This window comes from Vidua macroura, chromosome 11 (assembly GCF_024509145.1).
Source record: "Vidua macroura isolate BioBank_ID:100142 chromosome 11, ASM2450914v1, whole genome shotgun sequence".
Taxonomy (NCBI): Eukaryota; Metazoa; Chordata; class Aves; order Passeriformes; family Viduidae; genus Vidua; species Vidua macroura.
The window spans coordinates 9786259-9802774 of NC_071581.1; the positions used below are offsets into that span (position 1 = coordinate 9786259).

General features: G+C 35.6%; 1 long non-coding RNA gene across 1 annotated transcript in view; it reads left to right on the forward strand.

Moving 5' to 3' along the window:
* The window catches only part of LOC128812957 (uncharacterized), a 40467-nt gene that overhangs the window by 13493 nt on the left and 10458 nt on the right, over positions 1-16516 (forward strand). Inside the window, exon 3 of the long non-coding RNA XR_008438882.1 lies at positions 9558-9808. This is a non-coding gene — a long non-coding RNA (uncharacterized LOC128812957). The remainder of the gene's footprint in view (positions 1-9557; positions 9809-16516) is intronic.

Genomic DNA, 16516 nt, shown 5'->3' on the forward strand with positions numbered 1-16516 from the left:
ATTTTTCTTTTTGAAAATAAACCCAACAGTGCTCAACAGTATTGGGATCTTCATTCTATCTTCCTTTCCTGGTGAGTTTTTCCTTACTTACTGCAGGGTTTTTAGGTCAGAAGAATGGTTAGCCTTTAAAAATCAAGGGTTAAAGTTTGGAGAGAGAGAAAGTTTTGGCTCATGTAGGGAAGAGAAGCACTTTGGTAGCTGAAGATGAATTAAAGTTTCACAGCAGGGAGCAGCTGCTGACCTGTTACCTCTAATCATTCCAGAGCTTTTCTGGGGTGGACATTTGCTTCAGTTGCAGCTGAGTCATTGGTGTACCTGAATTGATACAGCTTCTGGTACAGGCACTTTGCAAGAGTGAAATGATTCAAAAAAGAATAAATTCTGGTGCAATTAGGATACTTGCTTGTCCACACTAGACCTATGTGTTGGTGCAGCTGCTCTCAGTGGTTTTTCATTGGGGCATATTCCCTTTTATAGACAATGACTTAAATGATGAAGAAATTCAGTGGGAAACTATAAAGAAAGTGAAAATTTGCTCTCACTTAAATGAAAGTGAAATGCTGAGAATTGTTTCAAAATTATCTAGTGTGGGAGATGCTGTATAATTGTGGAGGTTCATTCTTCCCTCTAAAATTTGCACTGCTTTGGCCAATGGCCAGTAGAAGAATAGCATTCTGACAGTTTTGCCTTTTTATAATCTTATCAAATACTCCTAACTACCCAATTAAGGCAGTTTCTCTTCCACTTACATGCTTTTCCCCCTTGTATTTTCCATCAAGAGTTTTTTTTTGCCTGAGTTTAAATACTTGAATTACTGCTTCAAAACGACAGTTGAACATTTTTAGGTATGCTGAGATCACTTCAGGTGATTTTTTTCTGATAGGTTGTTATGACTTAAGGGCTCTACAGATCCTAAGCAGTGGCATCTGAATGAAGTTTCAGTGCATGTGGAGTCTGGCCGTGGGTTTCAATGTGTTGTCTTTTCTCTCTATTCTTTTTGTAACAAAAAAAAAAATATTTCTGGGAATTTCCAAGGAGTACAGTGCACTTAATTTTTAGTTGTCAAGATAGCTGACAGTTTATTATGGTACCATGAATAAATTATTTCAAGGTTCACACTTGAAATAAAGGCAGAAAGACTTCTTTCTTTCTTTCTTTCTTTCTTTCTTTCTTTCTTTCTTTCTTTCTTTCTTTCTTTCTTTCTTTCTTTCTTTCTTTCTTTCTTTCTTTCTTTCTTTCTTTCTTTCTTTCTTTCTTTCTTTCTTTCTTTCTTTCTTTCTTTCTTTCTTTCTTTCTTTCTTTCTTTCTTTCTTTCTTTCTTTTTTAGCTGACATTTTGAATTAATATTAAGCATAGTATCACCTAAATACACACTGCATGAAAATGTAGACTATTGATAATGAATTATTAACCCCAAGCTTTTACCCTTTCTTAGATGCACTGGAGATGCTCCACAGGATACTACAGGGGTATGAATGTGGGAGAGAATAGGGGGTTTCTAATAAGAAGTATAGCAGGCTACAGTATCAGTGGATGTCATTGTTCATCAGCTATTTTCCGTATGAGAAATTTTTTTATTACTGAGTGTTGTGCAGAGACCTCTGAATATATCATTAGAAGCACAGTAATTTATGGGTTTACTTTAGGTAACCTCCTCATATCTAGGTTAACTGCATAGTCAGGATTGTAGTTTAAATGTAGTCAGTGAAACTCTAATCCAATTAGCAACTGAATTTAGTGCACATTTATAATAATGATATTTAAAATGTCTAGGTTTAATCTTGTATTGGTTCTGTTTGAAGAGTTGACAGTCTCCATGTACCTCTGCAAGACTTTTTGGAACAGTCAGCTCTTTTTTCAAAGTGAAATAATCAGCTGAAGATAAGATTCTTCAGCTTCAGGTTTGGTGAATATGGTGGTAGGTGGCTTGAAAATAGCAAAAGGGTATAGGCAGAACTTTTCTAAATAAAATTTGCAAAGTTTGTCTTGTATTCTTTGATTCACTTGTATTAGATGAATAACTGAAGAGCATCAAGACAAATGTTACAAGTGGAGTAAAGCTGCTATTGATTTCTGTGGACTCTGAATCATGTTCTCAGGGTCGTATTACTGATTGTCAGAAAGTGTAGGATATTACGGGCTTGAGCCTTTTTTCCCACTGTAGTCCTAGAATATGAAAATACATGGAGTTATATAATCAGCAAGCTCCATAAAAGGACCTTGCCCTGCATATTATGAGAAGACTTTTGTGTCTTTTCAACTCCTTTAATGTACTTGTTTTAATGCCAAGACCTTATTAAAAAAAAAAAAAAAGTAAAAAAAGGGTCAAAATTACCCAAGAAACTGAGGAAAAATTAGTTAATTCTTAGATAGTTAATATACAAGCCTCAACCCCCCCCCCCCCCCCCCCACTTAATTAGCATACAGGGTTGGAGAAAATGAAGTTTAACTAGGGCTAAAATATGAAAAAAATGATGCTGGTGACTTTTGCTCTACTTGTGGGCATTTTCACAATTTAGTCTTCCAAAGCATCTTACCTGGTTTCTACTCAGGAACTTTCTTAGCCAGTGGAGAGCTGGAGTCTTCTCAATACATGCCTACATGATAATTGCTTTATTCGAAAACATTATTTAGGATGTGAAATGATGCTTTCCCTCTGACTTTCACCATCTCTGTGGGGATTCAACTTTGAATTTTTAAGTAATCAATGCTCCAATGTTTCTTCCTTTACCTTCTTTCATTTTTGGCTGACATTTTAAACTTGGGATTAATTAGTTTTCTGTCTTTAAATTTTATTAAATTGTAGTACTTAGAAGTAGCAATTTCTGAGTGGCAATGCTATCTGACCTGTAATTCCTTAAGATCAAGCCTAAATCCAGCATACAGCATTAAAATAGGGATAGAAACATAGTACTAATGCTGCATAGCAGTATAAGAGGTGCAATGAGGGCAGATATTTCTTCAAAAATCCTGCCAGAAATAACAAATATTTTCCTCTTTCAAATTTTTTTTTTTGCTTTCTAAAAAAGGAAGTTTGAAGGTTCAGTTAAACTGCTATTTGCTTAACACTGAGCACTAAATTAAGCACAGAAAAATATGGTTTGGCCTTCTATAGTCCGGAATGTTTGAAGAGTGACCAGCAGAATCACTCTCTCAACATTCTCTGATGTTGTCATGTTTTATAGCAAACAGTGCTGTATAAAGGGTTCTGGACTTCACAGATTCTTGTAATCCTTCTGTACTTTCGTGACACTGTTTTATTTGTCTTTCTAGCTGCAAGATCTTGAAATTGATATTTAGGAATTATTTTACTTGTTGAGATAGCTGGGATGAATTTGACCTCTAGTTTGATAGGCTTCATTTGGCTAAAGTATGGGATATGCTTATGGCTCTTCAGTTGGAGTCAAAAAAGTCATAGGAAGCTCCAGAGCCGCATTGAAGAATTTCAATAAATGTGAAAATGAGTTTGAAAATAAAACATGAAAGAATTAGAGCAGTGCCCATTTTCAGCTTTTAACTGTAGTCCTCTGCACAGAAGCTTGAATTTCTACAGACCAGAAGAATTAATAGCTCTTTTTATTCTCTAATTATAATGTAACCAGCCAGGAGATAGTAGAAAATCTGGGTGCATCTTATATTTACAGACCTATGATTCCTGATTTCCATGGATGTTCTTAATTTTTAAGAAAGCAGATATATATATATTTTTAAAAAAATGAGCAGGAATTTCTCCTTGTGAAAGTCCAAAATGGACTTATTACTGACCTGAGTGAAGGGAAATTCACTTCCCTTGATTAAGAGAACCACCATTACTGTTATGGTGCAGAAGACAGTAATTAAAATATAGTTAATATAAGCCACCCTCATTTTGAAGCTGCCTCAGTTTGCAGCCTGGGGGTAAGCCAAGTAATTAAATTTGGCTGGAGCACTGAAATGAGGATTCATCTTACTAGCTAAAAACTCAAAATGATTTGGGCAGTACTGGCACAGCAGAAGGCTCCCATGTGGTCCCAGAGCAGTGTTTGTGGCCCTTAGCGGACTGCTCTAAGTGATGCTAATTTCATGAAACGCTAGTGTTGAGTGCTTTACATGTCAAACCACGGTCATTCTCCGGGATGTCCAGCCCCTCCTACCAAAGCAATGTCTCTGCATTCAAGAATCTGGCAGTAGAGGTGACTCTGATTGCAAAAACACCCAACTTGTTGCAAGATCAGGCAATAAAAAGGAGTCACTTCAGGTGAATAAAAGCAGCAATTTGAGTGATCTGTAGATGGACTGGGAATGGGAGACAGAGGAATATGAGTAGATATGGTAAAGCTGGCCTTGGGAAAGACCACTTCCGTGGTAAAATGAGCACATGATCCTAATTCCACAGGAAGTTGCAGGAAGTACCCATATCTGAAGCTAAATTTTGTGGGCCTTGATATTTACAGGAAGATAAAAACATGACAAAAACATTCACACTTCCAAAAATTTGCAGATATATCCTCAAAGACTGCGAGAGTTTGAGTGAACATTTCCAGTTTGACTGTCAGTGTCTCAGTGTCAGTCCCATTATTGCAGTTCTGCCTGTATGTTCCAGTGTTTCCTATATCATAGCTATGATGTAACATATGGTAGAAATATATGTATAAATACAGAAGTGTATTGATTGGCATAAATTCCTCATTTACTGACTATTGCAAATTAAACTGAGTCTGCACTGAGAATTATCATCCCTAATAACATCAACAGGTTTGTATATTGGGGATTTTTTCAGACTCCAGAAGACATCATGGTGTTAGCAGAACAGTACTCCATTTCTTTAGAATCCCTATACTTTAGTACTATTTTCACCACCAGTTTTTTTAGCCTTCTATTTTCAATATTGTGTTAGGTGGTGTGAAACACCATGTCTTCTAACTGAAACCATTTAACACATCTGGCGTGAAGAATCTAAGAGGATGCTTATCTTGTTTAAGAAAAACTTGTCTCAGGTATTTTCTTTCTGGTGAAAAAGAACAGAAATCAACTCTGGCTTCCTGAGCAACAAGTCTTCTCAATAAAAGAACTTCTATTGCTTATGAACACATCTGAGGTTTTGCTGAGAGCATTCCAGCTGCTACATTTTTCTGTACTCAATGTGCTGTCAGCAAGATACTTTGTTAAAAAGTTCTCTGTCCTTAAAAAACTATGATACAGAACCAAATTCTGTTTTATTTGTGTTACATAGAAAAGAAACATATCCATGTGTTCATCATGATTTTATATTTATTTATTTTTAAAATATTTTAAAAATCTATTTGTAGGACAATTAGCGGTGGCATGATTGCTAAATTCAAAATTGAAAGAATGGTTGTATAGAGCAGGGAAGGGACAGCCTTGTCTGCCAGGGTTTCACTGAACTATAGCCAGCTCTCAGACTGATCCTACCAGAGAAAGAATTCAGAGTACATTGTGGTGATAAAAATGAATGGCATGAAGAAGAAAAATAATGTCCAATTATACTCTGCAGTTTAAAATTTAGTGCATATTTACTTTACTGGTCTGGAATTTAGCTCCATGCTAAATAATGGCTGCAATCTCTATTGATTTGGGGAATGACCTAAGGAATTCTTTCAAACCTGAGTCAGACCCTAGCTGTACTCAGAGTGAAAGTGATAGGATGATTGGATATGTCTGTTACAAACTTAGCACATCTGCTGGTTTTTTGAGCTTTTCAAAGGAGTTTGAACTCATGTTACTTTATCCATTACACTTTGAATATCCTAAAGCATAGACTGGGGAATGTGTGTGTTTTCATAATACATGCTTTTCTTGTGACTGGCATTGTTATTTTGCAAAACAATTCCTACCCCCAAAATAGTAAATTAATAGAACTACAAATTCACTGTTTTGTTTTTAGTATTTCTGTGTATCATCTGTGAAGGCTGAATGGATGGTCTGTGGTATGCAGAACACAGAGAACTGGTTCTGCAAATGCTTTTGATCCTTGGGCAGTCTGCAAAGTGGGAAGCCACATAAAGAATACTCAATCAAGGCATAAGGTTACCTAAAAAATATTTTCTCAATAGCAGAGCTTTAACTTATAAAAAATGTTTAGAATTTCCACAGGGAAAATCTTTGGTTCTTCAGTTTCATATTTAGATTACTGTAGCTGGAAGTTAATTAGCCCTGCTAGCCTTTTTCTTTTGGGCTAATTAGTAAGAAAACTGGATATAAAAAGTCAAAGTCATTTTGAGAGAAAGAACTTCAGCATTTCATACTGAGCAGTCCCTTTGGAGGATATTATCTCCATAATGACCATAGGATGCTCTCCATTCTGACAGAATGTAGTCCTACAGTCTCTGGACTCATTTAGACGACATCTTAGTCATTAATGATTTCAGGCCTAGCTGCTTCCAATTGCCAGATGAAACCACATGACATGTTGTTTAATTATGCAATGATCAGCAGCCTTTACATTTTAATTAGGGAGCCACTGTAATGAAGCCGTCCCACTTTACATATGGCTCCTTGGGCTGAAAGGTTGTCTTTACTAATTGGTTGTTTGGAAATGTAATTTTGACACAGCAATACAGGTAGACTTGTCTACACTTCTAATGTGTTTTCTGATCTCTGTTTTTGATTTGGCTAATTAGTGCTAATATTTTAAAAGCTGCATGGCATTTCAAAACTCCTGCTGTTTACTATGTGTAAGGTAGTTTTGTTAACAGATTTTAGTACTGTTATACATGGTGACATATTGCTAGTGCCTGCTCACAATTTTCTTTGGTTTTGTAAGATCACAGGGACTTTAGCATCATGCTATCCTTTCAGTTAGCTGTGTGTGAAACAAATTCTTGATGCAAGGAGTTTAAAGAATTATAATTTAATAACCATTTTGAGTACTCTTTAGAGACTACTTGCATTGGAAAATGCATGATCTTTTGAGTTTAAGTTTTTCAATGATTAATTCATGAATATATCTGCAAGAATGCCAAGGTCTCCAAAATGATGAAAGCTTATCCTTTCACTGCTGTTTGTTTTCATTTCAAATCAAAGCTGTCTTGTTTGTTTACTTTAAAAATAATAGTCCATTCTTTCCACTGGGTTTTTGATAACATTTTGACAAGTAAAAAAATTAATTTACATTAAAGAATCAAATAGGTAAAATTTCCATCTCCCCCTGTATTATATTGTGTGACATGTTAAGCAGAAACATTCCCAACCTGCTCCACCAATCCAGCCCACATACTATGTCTCTTTCCTAGTTGGTGCTTCATTCTATTTATAAATAAAGTAGACCGTGTTCATCTTGGTTCCTCTCAGGGATGGTTGTTTATGAGGATCCTAGCTGAAAAAATATTTGTCTCTGTGTCCTTTCTCCCTTAAAGCTATTTTTGAGTACATCCAGTTGGACAAAATAGAAGTTGCTTCAGTTAGTCAAGAGACTCAGCAGGAGCGTTCCAGGCAAACGTTACCGCTGCTCACTTGTTAGAGCTCTCTTCTGGCCAGACTAACATTGATTAAATCCAGGGTTACTTTCACATGACACTCCCAAACCTTTTACCATCCTTCCCAGAGCACTCCTTAGGTTTTCTATTCAGCAGCTTCTGACAGCCACACAGGCTTTAGATCTATACGAGTTCTCTAAAAATATTGTTTCATTTCAAAGATTTCCTGTGCATTCAGAAAATCAATCCCATAGTTCTCATCTGTTACTAATGTAGAGGTGTTAGAGTGGGGACATATTGTGCTTTGTATTTTTATTTTGCCTAGCAAAACAAAGAGAATGATGAAATAACTTTGCAACACTGATAAAAAATTGTTAACAATCTCTCAACTGTTAGAAAACTAACAAGAACTTGCACCACCTGCTGTCTGGCATTCAAATAATTTTATCTCCCATGTCACAGATATTTATGTGCATCACTACTGTATCTTCAGCCAAGCCATCCAGATTCCTTACTTGAAGTGAATTATGTTTGTAGGAGGTAGAAGGTTATCTTGATAATTACTTCCTCTGCTAAAAACTCTTTTTGTATAGCTTTTTTTTTTTTTTTTGTATTGGTAACTTGGCTTGTCATATACCACTAGGATACCGGAACTCTATGGGTGTTGTTAAAATAAGACAATATAAACAATCCTTCTGACAAAAATACAAATTATTTAATAATTACTAGATGAGATACATAAGGTGATGTTTGAGCAAGTTTACTTTTTCCATGATCACTATCAATTTTTTTATAGCTACCTACAAAAACTTGTTCTAGCATAAAGAACTGTAGATAATTCTTACATATTCAAAACTATTTCCTCATTTTCTTCAGGGTAAATACTGAATTCTGATCATTTCACTGGAGTTAGAATGAAAAAATTTCACTGAAATTAACTTTAGCTGGGATTTCTGGAAAAGATTCAAGCTCATCATGTTTACTTCACACGTCCAGCTCATCAAGACAGTTGAGCTGGACCTGTGAAGTAAACACATCTATCAGAATATATTTGGCCAATAGGATCCCATTGTCTCCTGCCAAAGCTTTGGCTTTCAGCCAAATTAGTTTTGTTGTGTTTATACAGAATGGACACAGGCCACAAAAGATAACAAGGTGCAAAAAGCTGAAGAGATTTTTATCAAAATATGACACATGAGGTGGTAAAAAGAATTTTGTTGTGCATCTACTGCTTATTTCTGAACTACTTTATTTGTATAGTTTCTAAACCTAAAATTTATGCTCAAGCAATTGGATTTGACTATGTATGGTTTTCTGGTTACTTCACATCCAGCAATCAGGACATGATCCTACATGATGCTGAGTGGTTTTGCCTTTATTTCCCATAGCAAGTGAATCAATGTTTCATCTTTACCCTGGTAGCAATGTCTAAGTTTATTGAGTACTTGCGTAGGCTAAGTTAGAACAACTTCAGAATAGCCAGGACTATCTACATGCTTCAGTCTTTACCAACTCAAGACTTGTACATGCTCAAGAAAACTCTAATGGGATAATAAGGCACTTGCTTCTGAACCAAATGGTGTCTTTAAAAGGAAATTGCTTTTGCAATTGTGAAGTTGCTCACACCTTCTCATTTGAAATGCACTACATACAGACATCTCTTGTTAACTGCCTCCTGCTAGGGGACTTCTGTGACACTGACACATTTACACATTGATCAGAGGGAAAAGAAAAACTTCATGTCATTTCAATAAACCAATACAATTCAGTTCATGCTAACATGAAATGAAATCCATTGTGCTTCTGGTTTGATGGGTTGGAAGTTTTTTTTAATGAGAAACACATCTCAGTGTAAAATTTGTTTCTGTTGATCATAAATACTTTTGAAAAATGCCCTCTTGATCATCCATGTTCACTTCTGTTGCATTTTTGATGTTCTTTAAACATTTATTTGGAATTTAGAGAGATGTCTTTAGTGAGCTGGTCTTTTTAAAATGTAGTTATGACAGGGTATTGAAAAGAGGATAGCAATGTGAATAAATATGGCCACTTTATTTTCTCAAACATGTCAATATGTTTGATATAAGCCTACACCTGTTTACCCTGGTAAATTTAAGACTGTTTTTTTTTTCACCTTTCTAGCTTTTCAGCTTGATGTTTCCAAAACATTTAAAATGAGAGGCCCAAAGATGAAGATCATTAAATTTGCATGGAAAATTGAATATCAAACAAATAATAGCCGGATGTTTCAGTATTGTGAAGGTCTTGGAAGACTGATCATGCAAAGGACAATCTTCGCAAAAGAACCCTCAAGTGATAAGCAGTCTCTGGAATGATAAGAACCATCCCTTTGCATTATGGAGAGATGAGTATTTGATCAGCATGTTTCCAAGGTAATGCTGGCCCTATAGATTTCCATAACAGGGTGTAGTTCTTTCTTGGGTTTCCTGGTCTTTGAATACATAATTTATTTAAGGTTTCTATAATGTATGTGACACTTTTTTAGCTTTATAGTCACCGCTCATGAACTGTTTACTAATATAGAAGTACTGTTTCTTTTATTAAGTTGAAAAATGCCAAAACAGAGCCTTTTTAAAGCTTAAATGTAGCTTAAATGTAGCATTCTTGTTTCATGTAGCATCTCTGTGAGAGAAATTAAGAAATTAAGTAGTTATGTTATATATGCAGATATATTTAAAGTTTAGGATGAGTTTGGTGGAACTGCCCAGGAGATGCACTTGGCTTTACTTATCATATTACATAAACCCAGGACTTAGATTTATGTCTCTTCTGAGGAAAGGATGGTGCATACACAGCTCTGACTTCTACAACATGAAGGATTCTTGTGTTGTCAGTAAAATTATATGCAGTGATTAAGAGTGGACATGAACAGATCAGCATTCAGGAAGTTTCTTTACATTCTGCATTATGGCAGATTACTTACTGCACTATCTGATAAGTAGGTGTCACCTAACCTGTGACATCCTATTATTACATAACTGATACCAGGTTTTTATTGTAAATAATTGGGAAAAAGAGAGGAAAACCTCCACAATTAAAGGCAAGCAAATACACATCAGGTATTTAGATGAAGTAGATAAAGGTACTCAAGTAATTAACTGGTGATTTGCTGATAATTATGTCTGCATTTCAGATTTGTAACTCTGTTTGCCAGAATATATTTAAGTTAGATGCTTTTGCATTCAAAGTAACTATCTAAATTAAAAATATGTTGCCAAAATTTTAGTGGTTGCATTAGGATTTTTATGAACCTGAATTTTAATAGTGCTATATCAGCATAGCTGGTAAAATACCTGAGAAGCATGAACAGGATTATTGTTCCCTATGGTTGGCTCAAAATATTAAGTATTCAGCCTATATCTTATTTGTGCATTGCACAGCACTATCTGGCTTTAGAACAAAATGTGATTTGTTTGTAACCCATGTGAGGGATGGGGATACCTCCGATAAATGCTTAGCAAAGGACTAAACTGAAGTCTGCCAGCACCAGTGGGAGCAATTCTGTAGATTTGAGTTTGGAACCAGGGCCCAAGTACACCCAGGTGGTCATAGGGAATCCAAGTCTGTGTCTACAGCAAGGTTAACTGAGGAATGCCAGCAGAACAGGAGCCAGAAATGTTTGCCTCATGCAGAAGTGCAGGTTCCATAGCCCACATCCTGCTGATGGGATGTGTCCACCATGTCTGGCAGAAAACTTGCTGTTCTTGCTGCTCAGCAAGGCTGGGATGCTGCCTGTGAGAATGAGAGGTTCCTGTGGCTGAAAGCAACTGGTCAAGCAGCTGGGTAGAGATAACAATAAACCTGACATTGACTGGGAACTGCAAATGGTTCATGGTGTTGCTAAACCTCTTTCTCCAATCTGTTTCTCTCCTTTTACCAGATAAAGCAGAATATTTGATTTTGTACAAGTTTTTTTTTCCAGGGTATTAAAAATATGTGACACAGCAGATAAGGCATTAGTATGATAAAACAACCAGAGTGGTATGTCTTGCTAACTACTGTTAGAAATGTTAAATGTTAAAAAGAACTGATAACAATCATAACAGGGTATCCCACAGCAGTTCAGTGAGTCATGGCTTATCATTACTTGATTGGATTAAGCCTGTAATGGAATTCCCCATCCAGTTTCTACAAGACTTCTAAATATCTCACACTAAGTTCCATCTTTCTTTTAAAAATGGTTTTCAATTTTTTTTTTTTTTTTTACTGTAGTGTACAACCAAAAGGCATCATACTTGCTATATTGTGTTAGTATGAGCTGGTGCACTGAAGTAATGAAGAGTGATTTTCATACATCCTGGACTACTTACATTCTTATTTATCTACCAAGACAACATTCATCCCCATCAGATGAATATGAGTTTTTGCTGTATCACTGTTTTACAGCTAGAGAGGAGAAATGCAAGTACATTAAGTGTGTCTCTGTAGAGAGAAGCATCGAAGAGCAGCGTCCTGGATTGACACCCCTTAGCCTGTGCCAGAGCCCGGGGCAGTAGGAAGCTCCAGGCAGGGCTTACTGGGTTCAGTGGCTACTGCTTCAGTCTTTTCTCTTAGATCCTTGTGGATTTCCATGCCAGTGCAAGGCAGCAGCAGCACAGCACCCCACCTCATTACATCCTTGCTATGTTCACAGTGACATCTAAGTCAAACTTTTTTTGTAACAGAAAACAAGGCATAAAATTTGCATCCACCTCATGTAAATTGGTGCTGGGATCACTCGTTTCTCTCCTTAAAAATACCTGAAAGTTACAGCATACTCACCATGGTGTCCAAATATTCTTCAGAACCAACAGTGAGCCTTGCACATCTGTCTGCTGAATGCTTGTGGGAGATCAGCTTTCAATTCCATTTTATATGCTCATCCCCAAAAATATTTGTAAATCTTAGGGATTAAGTCTCCAACAGGTAGTTAAATTCTGCCTTTTGTTGTTTTACAGAAATAAGTGTAAAGAGAACAGGATAGGAATTAGCATTGGAACTACCTTGAAAGTTATAGACACCTTGAATACTTTCAGTTTGTACTAAGAAAGATGCTTCCCATTACATAACTGACCTTGGTGTATCTCAGAATGAACATGGTGGGGGTCATTTATACCGAGAAAGATTTTGGCCATCAGGATACAAACAAAATAATAAAAAACACTCCTTCTAACAGATCAGGATACTCTGTTGGAGAGTCCTTGTACTGCAAGATCTGTGTGTGGTGCCCTGAAAATTAAAATTCCAGTCTGTTTTTTATAAGAAGAATCTGCTTCTGGTAAAAAGAGCACTCCTTTCTGTTTCTTCTTATGAATTACTGAATGTTAACTACTATTCTCATTATCTGGCTCCCTTTTTTATACTCTTGTGCATACCAGCTTCTATTAAATTGTCTTTTTTACTAACTGGGTGTGGTGAAAAAGCAGCGGCTAACAAATGTGGTCACTAAAGGTTGTTTTTATTTTTTGAAGCTGTTAGTTACATAGTTAAGTACATCTCAGCTATTTAGGACAGTTGAATTCATGTTAATCCAATTAAATATTTTAAGCAGTGACTTTACTTAAATAACATTTTTCTTCCAGCACAGCTGCCCCTAAGTTTGACAAAATAATTTTACTGCATGATGAACTTTGCTAGTACAGAGAGTAGCTAGACCAGCTAGTTTCAGAAAATTCAAAATTTATTTTAAGAAATTTATTTTTTGTTAATATTTTATTTTTCCTGCTTTATACTTCCCTAATTTAATGTGTGATTTATAACAGCTAATATATGTCCTTGGTGCTCCATCATAACAAGACAATATAGTAGCTGATTAAAAATAAAATAACTGAAATTATTTTAACACTTGTAAACACATGAAAATAAAATATTTATATTGCTTATTATTCAGGTATTATATTTCTGACATTTGTTACCAAAAAGGCATTTTGCAGAGATACAAAAAATTGTGAAAATGACCCTTTAAAAATGTGCTTTCCTGAGAAGCAAAAAAAAATAGATAAGGAAAAAGGCAAAAGTTAAAATTTAGTAAGAAAATAAGGTTCTGAGTTTTAGCTGGCTCCTAGATGTTTTTGGAAAGTGGAAGTAATTGCTATTGATGCCCTTGTGGATGTGATCTCTGCTGTCCCTAGAGCAGATCTCACACCCTGACTCCTGGGGACCATGCCCACCGAGGGCAGGGCAGCCTGGAGGGAGCTCTGAGGATGGCAATGGCTCTTCCAGCAGGACAGAGCAGTTTGCTGCTCGTGCCCTTTGTAAACCACTAATGCTGACCAAAATACAGTGAACTCCTGGCTCATTGTAGCACAAGAAAGGGGCAAAAGCCAAACCTTGCTTTTTCACAAGCTTTATTTTACAAGCTATTGTTGTTGGAGTAAGGAAAAAAATTAAACTTGAAATTTAGTCTTCTTGGAAGTGAATTTTTAATAGGAACTTCTCCATAGGACATGTTTAGTGTGAGTTTATAGGTTTATTTCTTTCTGCAAACATGGACTTTTCTTGCCTGGTAATAGATATTTTTTCACCTGTGTGTCACTGCAGGTTATTTAAATAAATTACCTAATTTACATATGCAAAAATATGAAATTAAAAAGTCCCTTATATTAACAAGTTCAGGTGAGTTACAGAGACCTTTAAAAGTAGCATATTTTTGAAACATACATGAAATTTTTGTAACTCAAGTCCATGTTAAAGAGAAGATAGGTTCTGGAGATTGGTTCAGATAGAGAACTCAAGGAATTAATCTATTTTTATACCGTTTGAAAAGAAGAGCAACAGACCAACCTTTGGTTGGACCTGATCTTAGAGATTTTTCTAGCCTTACCAATTCTGTCATTCTATGACTTTCTAAAGTAAAACAAGGTAATTAGAACTATCAATAGAAAAATGCCATAGCTCATCCCTGTTTATTAAAGAAGATATTAAAGTCAAAGTTTGAAATGTCCTGGACTGTCTTTTAAAAACAATATTTTGAATTCTGGTTCAGTGAATCATTTTGAGCCCATGCCTTATTTTAAGTAAATTCTTAAACCTAAGTAAATTCCTCTAAAGTGTTGTTGAATGGGAACAACCCAACAAATATACTATTATTGTTTGTTTGTTTGTTTTTCCTAATCAGAACATCATTGTTCTGTTATTTGGTGTTATTTTCTGAATGTAATACTTTTCCATTTTCATGAGAAATTAGCATGAGAAGCATCAGGAGAAACCATATTGTTTCTGCATTTATCAATCAACTTCAGAGCTATTTGCTGAAAAATATTTTAAAGAAAATGGGAATTTTTCTAACAAATACTTCTTGTGGTTCTTCAATTCTTCAGAGGACTGCTTTTGCTGGGTTACTTGACTGAAAGGTTTAGCACATCTCTAGCAATAAACAAGCATGTTGGACATGTTGTTTGATGAGCTTCAAAGATTTAAGCACTCAGCTTTAATTACTGATGGTTTTAGCAACAGCACAATAACGATGGGCTCCTGCTTCACTAAATCAAAGAAATGTGACTGAGGGACTTCTGATCCAATTGTTCTCATTTAGTTCAGCTCTCACAAACGTGGCTGTAAAACATCATTGTGGCTTGAGTTGACATGAAATGCAATTGACATCAATCAAATAAATAAAAAAATTGTGAGAATCAATACACGACACAAACCTGGTAGTTCCAGCTGCTTAATCAACTGCACATATTTGTGTTTCATTTCCCTCCTGCCACTTTTTCTCTCCAAATTCTACTTTATTTTTTTTAAACACTTGTCATCTGCAACCCAGTAAAGCTTAGCAGCTGCTGAGATGAAAGGATCAATATTTCCCAGTCAGGTTGATCTGAAACACACTATTACTATATAGCATTTAAGTGCTATTGCTACTGAGTAAAGCTCTGTACCTTTTAGTTGTTCAGTGATAATAACAATCTTTTGTCTGCCTGCTGATGCAATTGTGCACACTATATTGAATAGTTATGATTGTGTGGCTTGTCAGCATTCCAAGGTTTTGCCAGAGACCCGGCCATATGAACTCATTCAGAGAAGCAGGGCAGGTTTAATGGGCAAGTTGGATGAAGCATGAAGCCAGCTGGTGTCAGCTGCCTCTTAACAATTGTAATATGTATCAATCACTCAGCATGGATTTTTTTTTTATTGGTATGTTTTTGATCTTTGAGGTCTTATACCAATAAAACATAATTACTGGGATTTAAAGGGGCAGCATTATTTAGAGGGATATGATGAAATATTCATTGAATGGATAATCTTCAGCATTGCCACCTCTATTGATAGGAAGATAATTCAAAAAAAACCTGATAGAACCAAAAAGAGCTTCTTCTCATTGAATTTTGCAGAGAGAGAATCCAGTGCATGTTTTCTACAAGGACTGTGGGGTTCTAAAGGATATACTTTAATTTTTTTTTTAAAGCCAGGTAACTTCAGGTTAGAAAACTAGTTTAAAATATCCAACAGATTATCTTGGAATTACCGGATCACCAGATCTCTAAGAATACTGGTTAATATAATGTCAGGAATTTATTTTTCTGTACTATAAATCTGATATCAATACTGTATGTCTGATATGGATAGCTTAACAAAACTTTTATGTTTAGTGTGAGATTGTACAAAAGGTGAAGCAACATCCCAATGAAGCTGAACTGATTATTGTTCCACCATTACTTGTATTGACGATGTTGTAATCTATCAAAACAAATGTCAGCCATGTCAAAACAAAAAAATCCTTCCTGAAATCTTGTCTGAACTGCCTTCATCAAAAATCAGCCACAAACTACCCCATGTACTGTAGAAGGTGTAATTTAGTTCAGGCAAGATGTTCAGAGTTTTTGCTTTGCTGTGTTGAAGGCAAAGAAGAGGAGGAGGCAAAAATGTTGTAGCCAATTAGGTAAAATGGTACAATTGGTGCATTCTAAGCCTGATGGGCTCATTAAGCATTAAAACTCCTTGACATTTCCCTGTTGTACTGATAAATAGGAATGAACAGTTTGCATTTTATATTTTACTAAATTGTGTGTCTTTTTGGCTTCTTTATCTGTCATGTTTTACATGTTTAATTTTGCATCTATTTCATTAAAAAATTCAGCACTAAAGACTCTTTGCTCTTC